The sequence below is a fragment of the Cimex lectularius genome, unplaced genomic scaffold (genome assembly GCF_000648675.2).
Source record: "Cimex lectularius strain Harlan isolate CLEC.00 unplaced genomic scaffold, Clec_2.1 scaffold315, whole genome shotgun sequence".
Lineage (NCBI taxonomy): Eukaryota > Metazoa > Arthropoda > Insecta > Hemiptera > Cimicidae > Cimex > Cimex lectularius.
In genome coordinates this window covers 201,017-215,049 of record NW_019392916.1, presented here as the reverse complement: position 1 = coordinate 215,049, position 14,033 = coordinate 201,017, and the positions used below count along the sequence as shown (strand labels likewise).

Here is a 14,033-nt window from a genome sequence, read left to right as displayed (position 1 = left end):
TCAAATAGGAATAGCTATAAGAAATACAACCTAAGTTTCTTATCTTCAAACAATACAAAATACTACAAACGAAGAGTTAGTTATCTTTGTATAAAAAAGTGATTTTCCTAAATTTGTTATTTTTTAGCCAGTTTAAAATCATAATTCGGAATGATTTCAGCATACAAAAAACTTTTAAATGAGGTGTCAAAGGTGTAGAGTACATTTGAAATTATAAAGTAGTACTGGTCCTGAGGTACCCTGTGATTTTTTTTTTCAAAAATACGTAGAAAATTTCAACTAAACCGAAAATTACGGTTTTTTTAACAACATTATTCGTAAATTTAGCAGAGCCGTTTAAAAAGGACATCCTATACAAAACTAACAATAAGAAATAATGTGGCCAGGTATACATATAATAAAAATAAATCTGTACAGATTATTTCATAATGTGTTATTCATGGTATTTAATATAAATTTCGGTGTTATGCTGTAGGTAAAAAATGAAGAGAAAAATTAGAATATTCACAATGACTTTAGTAACAAATTCGGTTATTTTGTGAAACTTACCAAATCAAATTAATCTGTCATGTAAATANTAATATAATATATATAAATATATATTGTTATACAATGAAAGCATGCGCGTGCTTGTGTATGTGTGTGTGTGTGTGTGCACCGCGCGCGCGCATGGTTATATCTATTGTAACGGCACTTTTCTTACAACCTGAGGATTTCTAAATTTTCAATTTTACACTGTTTTGACAGGTCATTGTCAACTGTTAACTATTGGGTCAGAAATCGGTCTTATATGTTCAGTCGTGAAATTTAGTTCCAAGGGGTGTCAAAAGCTTGTTCCTTTCAGCCCCAACGCATACAGTTTTTAGAGCTATACATATTTTCATTCTTAAGTACATTTTTCCATCTTCATAGGTGGAGAGACTGCTAGTACCTAGCTATTGACATAGCAAATAAGTTTTTTTTCATAGATAACAAAACTTATAATACATATACATATATGCAAATTATAGTGTATTTTCACGCTTTCGCCACATCACTGCACCAACAATAAATCCTGTGGCTTGACGAGTTTGTGTCATCTAGCTAGGTGTTCGACGTCTAACAGGTGGACTGGTTCTACTTTGCGTGTCTAATCCTATGATGGTGGGCTAAAACGGTTTTATAGATAGCTTTTCCACTTTTTCCGATTTGAGGTCCCGGTAGAGGTCTTCATTTCTGATATAGCAAGGTGCATTGACTATGCTTCTCATCACTCCATTTTGAAATCTTTGTATGCTTTGGCAATGGTTTTGCTGGGATAGCCGCAGAGCTGGATGCTATAAGTCGACATACACTGGACCTGTTGATAAAGAAAAAGCTTACTTTTATAGGCAAATGGGAGGTACTGCACTTAAACCAGTTTAATCTTAACGTGAGGTCTTCAATCGTTTTTTGACGTGTTTTCCACCGCAAGCATGAATCTTAATGTCATGTCAAGGTACTTTGCCTCGTTGACGTATTGAATTTCTTTTTTTTGAAGCTGTTAAAGTAAGCCGGTATGTATTGAATTTTTCGGTTTGGTGAAGAATCCGCATGTACCGATTTTTCTTTAATCAGCTTTATTTATAAATTCGGGAAATGAAATTGTTCAATATACGAATTGATTGAGTATTGCTTTCTCCAATTGTCATAATTGTCGTATCATCAGTAACCTTGCCGTATTATTTTCCTCATTTTCCTGAAGATCGCTAACGAAGAGCATATGTAGGACAGGACCTAATATGCTCGGCCTTGATTCACTTTAGCATGGGTCGGTTTCAGTTCCGAATTTACTCAAGCAGGCTGGTGAGATACTCGATATTCCTCCATAGCCCTTTACATGCACATTCACTCCACTTTATCTCAATAAACATAAAAAAGAAACACAACATTATGTCATTGTCAAATACTATGAACAATAAAATAGCAATGTATCATTCATATCACGAATGCTGTCATGAGCTGTCGTGCTCAAGCACAATTTTCATGTTGGGTGGCATTCCTACTCGCTCTTTATGTGGAGTCAAGGATACGTGAAAGACTACTAAATTATAAACCCTTCAGTTTAGTCATTTGTTTTCTTAAAAAGTAGAAAAACATTTGAATAATTTTTCAAAATTATTTTCACAGAAAACTCAAAAACGGTGTAGTTCTGTACTTAGTGATAGTTTGAATCAAAACTAAGAATGGAAGAGTCGGGTAGTTGTAGTTGGGAATGTTTTGGCAGATTATTGAGTTTTATTGTTGGTTAGGAAATGGCGCTGTCTATTGGATTGTGACAGATGGTGATTCTTTAACTGGATCAGACAACGAGTGATTGTGATTTATGCTAAAGATATGGCGAATCTAAACGGTCCACTTCCCGGGTCAGGTGCGTCACGTTTGTCCATTTGTACGAGAAGCGATGTACCGAAACCCCCTGCCAATCCATACTAAAACCAAGTCATTTTACTAATGTTAGAATTCCCAATAGAGGGAGAGTAGGGCTTAGAGGATCCCAAAGTTACGGGCTTCAACCAATTACAGCTCTCTATTGGTTTACCCTTGGTCCACGGCTACAAATTAACCAACCACTTATACACTTAGCGACTTAATACACGAGATATTTAAATGTATAATTTCCTCCATAGATTGCATTTTCCTTTTTAATATCGTGAAATAATTAAAAAGTTTCATTCATCTCTAATTACCAGTAACACTATATAAAATATTTGTTTTGTTATTTTCAAATTGAAAGTTTTGAAATTATACGTTAATTTGTAGTTAAAAGAACAATATTTTAGACATTTTATTTAGTAAAATTCATTATTTAATTATTTACCATCAAGTAAAAAATTTATTCTTGGTTATTCGTCCTCTACACAACATTTAAACTCCACCCCAACCCCCAATTCAGCATTTTAAAATCAGTTATTTTCAGTGTCACTTCTGTTGTATATTTACAACGAAGTGTAATTTAATCCAAGCTAATTATTTAACTCCAATTATCGAATAAGTAATTTCACACAAGACGAGACAAGGGATGTGTGGACTCATTAATTTTTCACCCGGTCTGGGTCAGATTTAAATACGAACATTCACAAAGTTACGTTTAATGGGAAATTTGTTTGTCAGAATTATTTAACCAAGCCTACAGATTAACACAATGTTCGTTGAACTGTTTTTAGCTTTTGGTGTAATTCCTTTCCAACTGGACTTGGCCATCGGTTATTACGTTTAATTCCGTCTCGATTAAAAATTCAAAAATTCCTTCTCCTAGTTTTACCTCGTACGGGCTTTTAACCCTAATGAGATGTGTAAACTTTTACTCAGATTATCCAGATTATCGACAATGATTTAATTTCAAACTTTACAAATTCCAACCATAAAAGTTCCCATTCAGCCCGAACACACATCCATTGTGGATTACAATAATTTACTTCTAACTTTTATATTATAGGTATGTGTACATACATAATACATATAACATACATAAATATAAATATGTATATACTAGACACTATTTAGTTTGATCTTACTTTTCCGTATTTATAAAATTTTCTCACTTACTCTTTATCTTTCCCTCGCTCCCCCTTTCTCTGTATTTATCTCAATTTCTCTCTCTCTCGTATTTTTTTCTTGCTAATTGTAAAAGAGGTCTTTTGCGAACTAAATTTGCGAGATTTTTTAAATAGAACGATATTCATTCATTCATTTCTTCTTTCTCTTTCCTCTTACTTTCTCTCTCTCCCTCTCCCTCACCCCCTCTCATTCCCTCTCTCTCTCTCTCCCTCTCTATTCCTCTCCCCCTCACCATCTCTCTCTCTCTCCCTCCCTCCCTATCACTCACTCTCTCTCTCTTTCTCTCTCACTCTCCCTCTCTATTCCTCTCCCTCCCCACCCTCTCTCTCTCTCTCTTTCTCTCTCTCTCTTTCTCTCTCTCTCTCACTCTCTCTCTCTCTCTCTCTTTCTCTTTCTCTCTCTCTCTCTCACTCTATCTCTCTTTCTCTCTGCCTCTCCCTCTCCCTCTTCTCCTTCTCTCTCTCAGTTTTTCTTGCCTCGTTATTTTTTGCTCGTTAAGTTTAACAGAGGTCGTTCACGAGATGAATTTTAAGAGATTTAATATAATATCTTTATCAACTTTAATTTAATTTTAAAAAAATGTAAATAAGTTAAAAACAATAAATCTTTTGAAAAGTTTATATTCACCATTTAAATTAGCATATAGTACTTACCAACTAATGTTAAAATAGATCCACGACCATTGAATTGTACTGAACTGATTTGTTAAATTCATGTAATAATGGACACACATACACATACACACAGAGTCAAGTATGCACGAAGAACAGTTTGTTTTACCAATTATACTAAATTTGAGTAGAACTCGAGTTTTCGTTGAGCATGCCAACAACTTTCTTGACTTATAAACATTTTTTTCCAGATGGTTTTCCAGACAAAATTTATATTTCTTTGGAAATTTGACACATTACCCTAAACAAATAATGAAAAGTTCAACTTTGACCATAATTCTTTCAATATTTTTTATATATTGCCCTCCCTTAAGACCCGAATACTGCAGTCAATTGCCGATATGTTTGACTTTTTCATTTTTAGAAATGGTTATGAAACCTAATACTAAGAGAAATGATAATATAATATATAATGATAGATAAATAAATAATAATAACTTTAAAATAAAAACTACTTTATAGTTTTATATTTTAGATCATTTCTCTATAGATATACATCCTACATCCTACTACATCCTAAAAAATAACAACATCGATTGAATTAAAATGACCAGAATAATAAGTAGTGAATAGTAATAGAGAAATAATTATCAAGAGGTCTGCAAGGTGATAACTTAATTTCGTCTCCGATCATCCTATTCTCGCTTTTTCGGTCTGTCAGAGGCGTCTATAAATCAGAAGTTTATTGACTAATCTTCAGAGCATGTTATTTGTACATTTTAAATAATACAATAATGAATGAGGAAATGCACCTGACATTAAAACCAGCGAGGATAGAGAGTTCATTGAATAACAATTAATCTTTGAGAATAAGCGATGAATTCGAGAATGAAATTTTTAAGTAAATTAAATGTGAAATGAATTTATTCAAATTCGATAACGTGAAACGTAACAAGAGCAGTGAGTTATAAGACGACAATTCCGTCGTCAGTACCATTTGAGCGAGTTAAATTTTCAGAGCCTCCAGCGAGGCGTTTCCATTTCCTCGGTCTGACGTTTTCCGACGGTTTTATTAAATTTCGACTAAATTAAGTGCCTCCACTTGGACTCAGAAGGGCATAAAGTCTTTTTACGTTGCAATAAAGTCGTCCCTCCCTTTCCGGCGAAACTGTCTCGGCGGGTACTGCACACTAGTGCCTTCCCCGTGGAGTTATGAATAATTGCTGGACAACAGACGGAGCCCTAAGTGAATTAGAACGAGGCAATTGTCCATGAATGATTGGAGTTAATTAATTCTCTCTCTGTATTTCTATATTCGAGTTGATGACATCCTCAATCCGACAATTAGGCCAATAAGAAACCGCTTTTTTTCCTCTTCAACTACGAGATTGTTAACAAATCAAATAAGACAAGTTATGTACTTCTTAGATTAATAGCAAAACTTGTTACTATCAATTATATTATATAATTGCTGGACTGTATATATAATAAATCTGAGAAAAATATTAGAACACAGATTTGTCTTTTTCTCATGAATATGAATACGAAAGCTCAATAACGGCTACCATAAAAACATGCTAAAAAGAAGTAAATAAAACAAACATAAAAAAATGGACCGCTTTCATATATATGTAGGGAAAGAAACGTAGAAGCTAACGTATCTATTTAACAAATTAGACATTAAAACAGAGCTAAAGGTTATGAACACGATTTAAAATAATCCACTAAGACAAAACATCGACAAAACCAACCAACTAGACAAAAATGCCATATACGCCATAAGCGAATACATCGAATAGACATGACGAAAAATATGAGACAGGCAACAAGAACGTATAAGTCGTTTAGAGGCAATGGCGAAAGAAAGTACGATCCTCACCTCATAGAAAAACGATCACGAACTATCCATAATACAAAGTACTACAACACGACATACAACTAGCGTGTAAAATGAACATACCTGAAAACTAGGAAATACACAAACGTAGTACATTAACACTAAAAAAACATAAACACACAAACAAAACACTATTAATTGATAAGAAAAAGGCCCTATGTTAAGACCACCGTAATACGCTGACTTAATCCACCTGACGTACAAAGATAACATCAACAGAGAACCTCACACTTCAGGAACTTATAAAAGAGACTTGACGACCCTTAAACCACACTGAGAAACACGTCTAACATGCCAATACAGCGAAGCAAACCCAGATGGTCGGTAAGAATACATGTCATATCGTTAACTATTAAAAATATAGGTTTTAGAATTGATTTTCGTGGATTTATCATCTTTATGTAAAGTGTGGTTGAGATGAAAAATTAGTGTCTCGAGCCGGACTCGAACCCACGACCTTCGACTCAATAAGCCGCTGCTCTAAACACTTGAGCTGTCGTGATTTCGGTCTCCCGAGAGATCAACTCATCTCAACCTACAACCTTTTTTTCAAATTTCACTCTTTTTGCCATTTATGCAAATATTGTGTAATCTTTTCGATTCTCGACGTCACATTTAAATTATTACTTTGGTTAAATAGGACCAACTAAAAACATAGTTGTCGGCTGCCTAGTGATCGATAGAGAGAGTTATAAATCGTTACAGATATTATGCAATTTTACTATCGATAGTCTTTGATAATTTCGCAATAGGTCAGAAAATAATCTGTCAATAGCTTTCCAATCGAAAAGCGCTTCCATAATAACTTAAATTTTGCTACAACTACAAGTTTGTCTCTGTAAATATTTTTTTTTTTTAAGTGGATTTCAATGTTTATTTTCGTCTTATATTTAGTAGCCGATAACAAGAGCAATCGATAGTTATTGATTACTTTATAATTTGACTATTGATAGTAAAATTTCTTACGTTCTTTTTAACTTTTTCTTTTTACAACTAGACCTAGAAATTCATGCACAAAATCAATAATCCATTGTCTGAGATACTGTCACAATTTTCGCACAAATTCAATTCTGCAACCTTGCTTTAAAATTTGGTTTATGTGAATTATTAAAATGATCCCTGATGGTGGCAATTTTAAGGCCGAAAGCTAGGCAAGTTGTCGCAGTTTTATGCTGATTTTTTAAAATGAACTCAACCTGCCCAGAAACCTATCTCCAAATTACATACTACCAATAGTCATTGATAATTTGATAGCATGTAATAAATAGTGTGGGGAAATCTGTATGATGAAAGCGGTTCGACAATAATATAGCCAGTTTTTTTACTCATATCTGTGCGTGAAATTTGACCTGTGGCGTTTTCATTTTCTATAATATAAATAGGTATTAAAATTTTATTGCATACAGTACCTACCATAGTTATAGAAACTATAAACTTATCTATCGATTGTTCTCCTCCTGTATCATCAAGTTCAATAATTGTTAGATCTCTAGATAGTGTTTAAATGATTATTTGGAAAGTTTTTAAAATTATCATGTTGTGAGTTTAATTACGAGCTAGTAGTAAATGCCTTTGGTTTTCTAAGCACTTTTGTTTGAAATTACTATTGAAAAAACCTGACCATATTTTTAGAAACAGTCAGTGGTTTTCACTAATCAGTCATCATCATGCATGAAATTAAACCTTCTGGTCGCTTTTATAGGCGAAAAATCCGAGGAACCAGTTTTGCTTTATTGCTTCTGATTGGATTTTGAATAATCCGTAATTGCAGTAAACTGAAGGGGTGAGGTCCGGTCTCTAAGCTCTATAAAGGAACGGTTTGAACATTAATTCATTAATTTTGATCCTACATAAAAAGTTTTGCTTTGTAAATTCATTAGTTTTCGTGGTCCGCTTAACCAATTAATATCTTTCAATTAATTAAGGTTTTTAGTTGAGATAAAAAATGGCAAAAAGGAGGGAAACTTCAAAAGGTGGGTTTGAGATGGGAAGTTGATGTCCGAGTGGATCGAGGTCACGATAGCTCAAGTGGAAGAGCAGCGGCGTATCTAGCCGAAAATCGTGGGCTCGAATCCCGCTCGTGACACTGACTTTTTTATCTCAACTAAAAACCTTAATTAATTGAAAGCTTTGCTTTGTGTTGTCACGATTCTCTTTAAGACCTGTTGGCAGTTGAATAAAACCATTTTTCTCCAGGATCGGTTCTTCCCTGAAAATTGCGTGAAGCCGAAAATCATATGAGAGGAACAAACCAGCGAGATTAGACGTACCTATAAAAAAGTGATCAGTGTAAATCAGTTGAACAAACTAACAATTAATTAACAATTTCCGTGTAGTGTGAGTAGGGTGGTGAACCTGCAGTTTCGCCGTCACCGATCATTTGGTCCGCTTATCCTCGCTATTTTTGACATTTAGCGATCTTCAGTGATAGGATTGTTATTTTTTTTATTACAATCGTATTGCTATCAAAATAACGCGAACCCATGTAAAGTAAATATGAAAAAATTGATTGATATAATTATGTTGATAAATTAATATTTTTGGCTAGTTAGATGAACTTATGTGGTGTTTAGTGTCCGTTAGCCAATGATTATTTGGATATCGTGAGATGCGGTCTGGTGGGACGTAAGTTTTAGAAAAACATTTTCTTTATCGTGCCAACGTTTCAATCTTTATTGTGATCATCTTCAGGGCTCAAAGTGTTTGTTTTCTGTTTAGATGTATCATTCTTGTCTGTCGTGTTGAGAGTGCCCACTAGCAACTTCTTTGTCTTAATTAAAACTGTTCTTTATTTTTAAATTAATGTTTATCAACAAAAGTAGCAAATAATCAAAAATAACTCGACCTTAGAAAAGAGAAACCGCTAAATTTTCCATTCTTGAATTGTAGACGTTAAATAAATTTCTAATTTACAATCTATTTGAAAAGAAAGTGGCAAACCTCTCTTCCCAGAAGGTGATATTACCAGAGAAGATGTGTATCGGAGGAATGGAAGAGCAAACCGTGTTAGGGAACTGGTGTTGAGGATTTGTTGTTGAAAGTGGACGAAAATCACTTAGCCGGGGGTGGTACAACCTTTGGACAAACTGCGTTAAGGGGTGAACTGTGTTCCCAACCCTTGACGGTCAACTCTGCCTTGCCGGGTATAAAACGTTGGAGACACAATCGGACGACTTTTCTTTTATTGTATTTGTCTGTAAAATCCCTTACGACTCGACTGGCAAAGAATAACACTACTACAATTTTATTAACCAATTGATTGTTATGAAGAAAAATAGAAACGTCTAAACTTCAGTACTGCATCATTTTGTCAAATATTATCCTAAATTCTATATATACAAATATTATTCCAAATATTATAATTGCTTCCATCAAATTTTAAACTTTACTTTATCACTGATAATATTTCATCAGTAAGACTCCGTATTTATTAATGATGATATTAATATTTCATTAAAGACTTTGCCTGTCTTTAAATATTTATATTTATGTCCTGACATTGTGTAATCGTGTAATAAAACTTTATTATCTTAAAGCAAAAATTTGTGTAGAGTTTGTTTTTCACTTTAAACAAGGCTTAAACAATTTTATTGAAAAGCAGTACTTTTTTTGTGGATTTTCGCTAACAAACCAATTAAAATCTGTGCAGATGATTTAATAATTATATTTTTAAGGGAAAAATTCAGATGAAATTTATTTATACATGTTTGCAGTTAAGCTTTGATGTATTTTACTTATCTTAATAGTTTCACGTTTATTAACCGTTTTACATATGCTAGAAAAACTTGATTATGTTGAGACGAAGCATATTAAGTTTCTAGAATGATATTTGTTAGTTCTTATGATTTGTCCTCACTTCAAACAAGGTAGAGCATACTTTCAGATTGAAGAAGATATTTCTGTTGGATTTTAGTCAAACAAATTGTTGTGAACAATATTATTTTGTCGAATATTTCAATTTTTTAAATGAAAATGTTAACTCCATGACACAGCTTAAAAGTTTACTCGACTTTTCACGTTTCGTAGCAACGCGTTATGAAGTCATAATAAAGCAAACTAAATCCAGAATAGATTTTATTAACAGATTTCTTTTTATTAATTTGTTCAAAACCAGAGGTAATGAAATTGTCAATTCTTCAATTTGCAATATTCATTGTGATGGGGACCTTGGTGGTCGAGTAATTTATTAATAAGCCGAATAGTTAATAGTTAATAAGCCGATGTCTGCTGGTAACTTCGACGATCACGGGTTCGATTCCCTCCGTCGCCCGGGGAATTTTAGATCCGTTCTCCGGAAAAATATGCTATAACCTACTGTGCCTAATATGGAAAGCGTAAAACTGTTAGAAATTCACTAGTTTTCGTGGTCCGCTTGACCAAGTTAAGACGGTTAAAAATATTTTCATCATTTTATTTCATTCATCTTTAGATACGAACTCGTTTAATATATTTTTACGAACTAGTTTAAAACTATTTATACTATTTATTGCTTTGGTATCAAGTTGTATAACTTGGGTCATTTTGGTCAGCTATTCTTTATCTTCATTTGTTCATTTATATTTTTATATGCATAGATAACTAACTATACGTATATATGTGTATATAGATCGTCTTGGAATTTTACTATTACGGTCTTAATTTCTTGCCGATTCTAAATGACTCCACATAAATAAAATTAATTTAACTAGGGGATGAAATATTTTCGTTTCATACAGTATTTTGAGACACGTGTGTTATTCTTAAATTTTTAGTTGAAGAATTTTAGTTTTGCCTTAATTTAATTATTGCCTATTTGCATTAAGCCACTTGTCATACGAATTCATTATTATAATACTATCTTCTTTTTTTTTTTAAGAAACGCATTCTCCTTTTAAAGCGGATCTTATATCATCAGGAAATCCTGTCAATTTTATATATGAAAATTTATAGTAGAAATCATTAGAATAAATTAGATATATGAGTGGCCTTAGAACGGATCCCTGAGGCACGCCTACTTTTTTTTATTTGCATCTGTAATACTGAAGATTATACATCGAGTTTTACCATTTGTTGTCTAAGAATTTTTTAGATAAGAACAAAGGTGATAGAGAGCCTAGTTTCCTTTAAAACTAATATTTTTATTATCTTAGAAATTCTAGAAGATTAAGCGGTTTCCTACAGCGGTTGCTGAATAGTTAGTCCGACACGCTTGCGGTTCTGGGTTCGAATCCCGGCAATTTTTAATTGCTGATGATTTGAAAAAATGTTAAGTCCTCTTGTGTGATAGCAGTTACTTTACTTTAACCGTTATCATGTAGTTTACCACCAACTTCTTTACATAATACAAAAACCAGTTATTTGTTTATTATTATTATTTTTTTAAATATTGATTGAATTCAAAATTCATTACAGACTTTTTAGTATACTTTAAATATGAATAGTAGACCCATGATTTTCGTGATTCACTTATCATCCAAGCGGCAACCTACCTTGGAAGAAACATATGGGGGTTTTGAGAATGTTTTTTTTTAACGAACGGACCATTTGCCGTTGGTTTGCGAAGTGTTCTGCTGGAGATACTGAAAATTATAATATTCCACGAGGAAACCTTCGTCATCAATTGACGACTTAGTCCTCAAGTCTACAGTGGAACAAAACCCTTTCAAACTGATGGAGGACTCTCAACACAACTGAATACAAACATTGGAAATGTCAAAAAGCCTAAACTGTATGGATATTCATGAACTCACTGAGCTGTAGTAGTTGACGCGCCGTGAGACATGGATTTCGTTGCTCTTTAAACAAAATCTTTCTGGAAAGAATAATAACTTGAAATCAAAAATGGTTTGTGTGAAAATCCACGTTGGTCAGATTTGTGGTCAAATACCGACGAAAAGCCAGCCTCATGCCAAAACTGAAGGATTTCTATTCCATTTTGCCAAGATGTGGCACTCAATCTGTATTGACTAAATAGATTAAAAACTTACCAAAATGTGCGTTGGTAAATCAGAATGGTCTTATATGACAACGCAAGAGTTCATGATTCACGGAAGATTTTGATAAATTAAAGAAGCTGGGGCTCGAAATTCTTCTGCACCGACTTTACCTACGATTTCAAAAATGCTTAAGCATACTTTCATCATAGTCCATTTTTTCGTTAATTTAAACCCAAAAAAATCTATACGGATTTTTAGAATATTTTTTTTATTAAAACTATATTATTTCGTCGGATACATGATATTGAAGCCATGATTGATTTCATATGAGCTTTAAAGTTGTTACACCTTTTTTATTTTTATTTTGTTAGACTTTAGGGTATTTTTTATGAAAAATAAATATAATTATAATAATAACAATAATAATAATTATTATTATTATATTTATTATTATTATAAAAGGAAAAATTATAAATAAAAGGCACTGTTAGGGATACAGAATTTATTCATACCAATTATTTCTTTTTAAATTTAGATTTACATCTCTTTTTTTAATGTAATCTTTGGACATAAAATTTACAAAAAAGAAAACCTACTCTTCTTGAACTAATATAAAAAAACATAAAATATAATAAATAAAAATTTAAACTATATTAAAAATAACTGAAGTAAAATTTATATATGCGCAACCCCAAAGGAATAAAATTAAGGAAATATGGAAATGGAAAACTCACTCGATGAATTCTCTTTTCTTGATGTTTTCCGACCAGATGAAGTTCAAGTAGCCAAGTTCGAGGTGGTGTGTCCGCAGTCTCGAGATGGAATGTCCCTGTTATTCTGCCTTTCAGATTTTCTGGACACTTGTCTCCCACGAGTTCCAAAGGTCAATGTTTCCATTACGTTCATTTAGAATTGTTTGTTACAATTTATTTTATCTTTATTTTATTTATTTACAGTCCAAACAGGTCAGTCAAGCATAGGACAGTCAAGCAACACAACAAATCAATCATTACAAAATAAACTATTAAAAAAGGTTATAAAAATAAAAATAAAAAGCAAAGAAGGGCCAAACTTTTAACAAACAAATCAACATTATAAATAGATTAATAAATAACAACAGATGTTGGAGTCGATTTTAATTTATTACTCCTTATTTTTAGAAGACTCTCTTTTACATTGTAGTTAAAGTTTATGTTGGAAAGTTATTTAGCCTTATTTCTCCAGTGTAGGTTTTATCTGTTTTTCTTACTTTTCTCGCTTTAAACAAGCATACTTTTACTGGTTTTCATCCATCACAAATCAAAACGGAGGAATTAACGTTCAAACAAAGCATTTATCGAGTATATTTTTTTTCAGCGAATTTTATAAAACAGACAGAGTAAAATCAATACTGAGGACCGTTCATCAAATCGAATATTGTTGATACGCCGCGATTTGCTGAATTGCCGGTCACGGCCAGATCCTTTTAAAATTGACGTCATTTATGGAACTAATCTAATCAATCAATCATAAACAGTTTCTTTATTTGTTGTTTTATGATCAGATTAATTTCCTACCACCCCATCCTTCTTTTCATTCAATTTATTCATTTCTCCCATATATATCAACAGATGTGGGAGTCGAATTCCAATTATTATTCCTTATTTTTAGAACAAACCTTGGTGTGATGATAGGTTATAAAATGTTCACATATTGTTATAAAAAATCTTAGAATAAACAAATGCAATTGGATTTGTTTGTTTAAGTTGGAAACGTGTCTTTTTTAATCATTATAAGAAATTTTATTCTCTTCTAAAAGCTAAACAAGAACAGCATATATCGTATTTAAGCCGTTGTTATTCCATTTGGGGTTCGTTCAATGAACCCGATTTCAGCGGTCGCTTATTAAATTGACTCTCGCGTTAAATTAGTCGGTTAAATAAGTCGGAGAACATAAATCCAGCCCCTTTTCTTTGCACACTTTATATCCAAAATTCATAGTGTTAACAACATCCAGCAAACCCAACATCCATAAAGATGAAACAGTTAAAC

At 32.7% G+C, this 14,033-nt stretch overlaps 1 long non-coding RNA gene across 3 annotated transcripts in view; it reads right to left on the bottom strand.

Moving 5' to 3' along the window:
- The window catches only part of LOC112127840, a 77,982-nt gene extending 65,090 nt beyond the window's left edge, over positions 1-12,892 (bottom strand). For 2 of the 3 annotated variants that reach the window (XR_002910746.1, XR_002910745.1), the window contains exons 1-2: positions 12,737-12,892; positions 12,054-12,172 (exon numbers count right to left, since the gene is read on the bottom strand). This is a non-coding gene — a long non-coding RNA (uncharacterized LOC112127840). Of the gene's footprint in view, positions 1-11,815; positions 11,879-12,053; positions 12,173-12,736 lie in introns of those variants that run through there. The other variant, XR_002910747.1, reaches the window with a different exon arrangement.
- Positions 12,893-14,033: the final 1,141 nt, after the last annotated feature.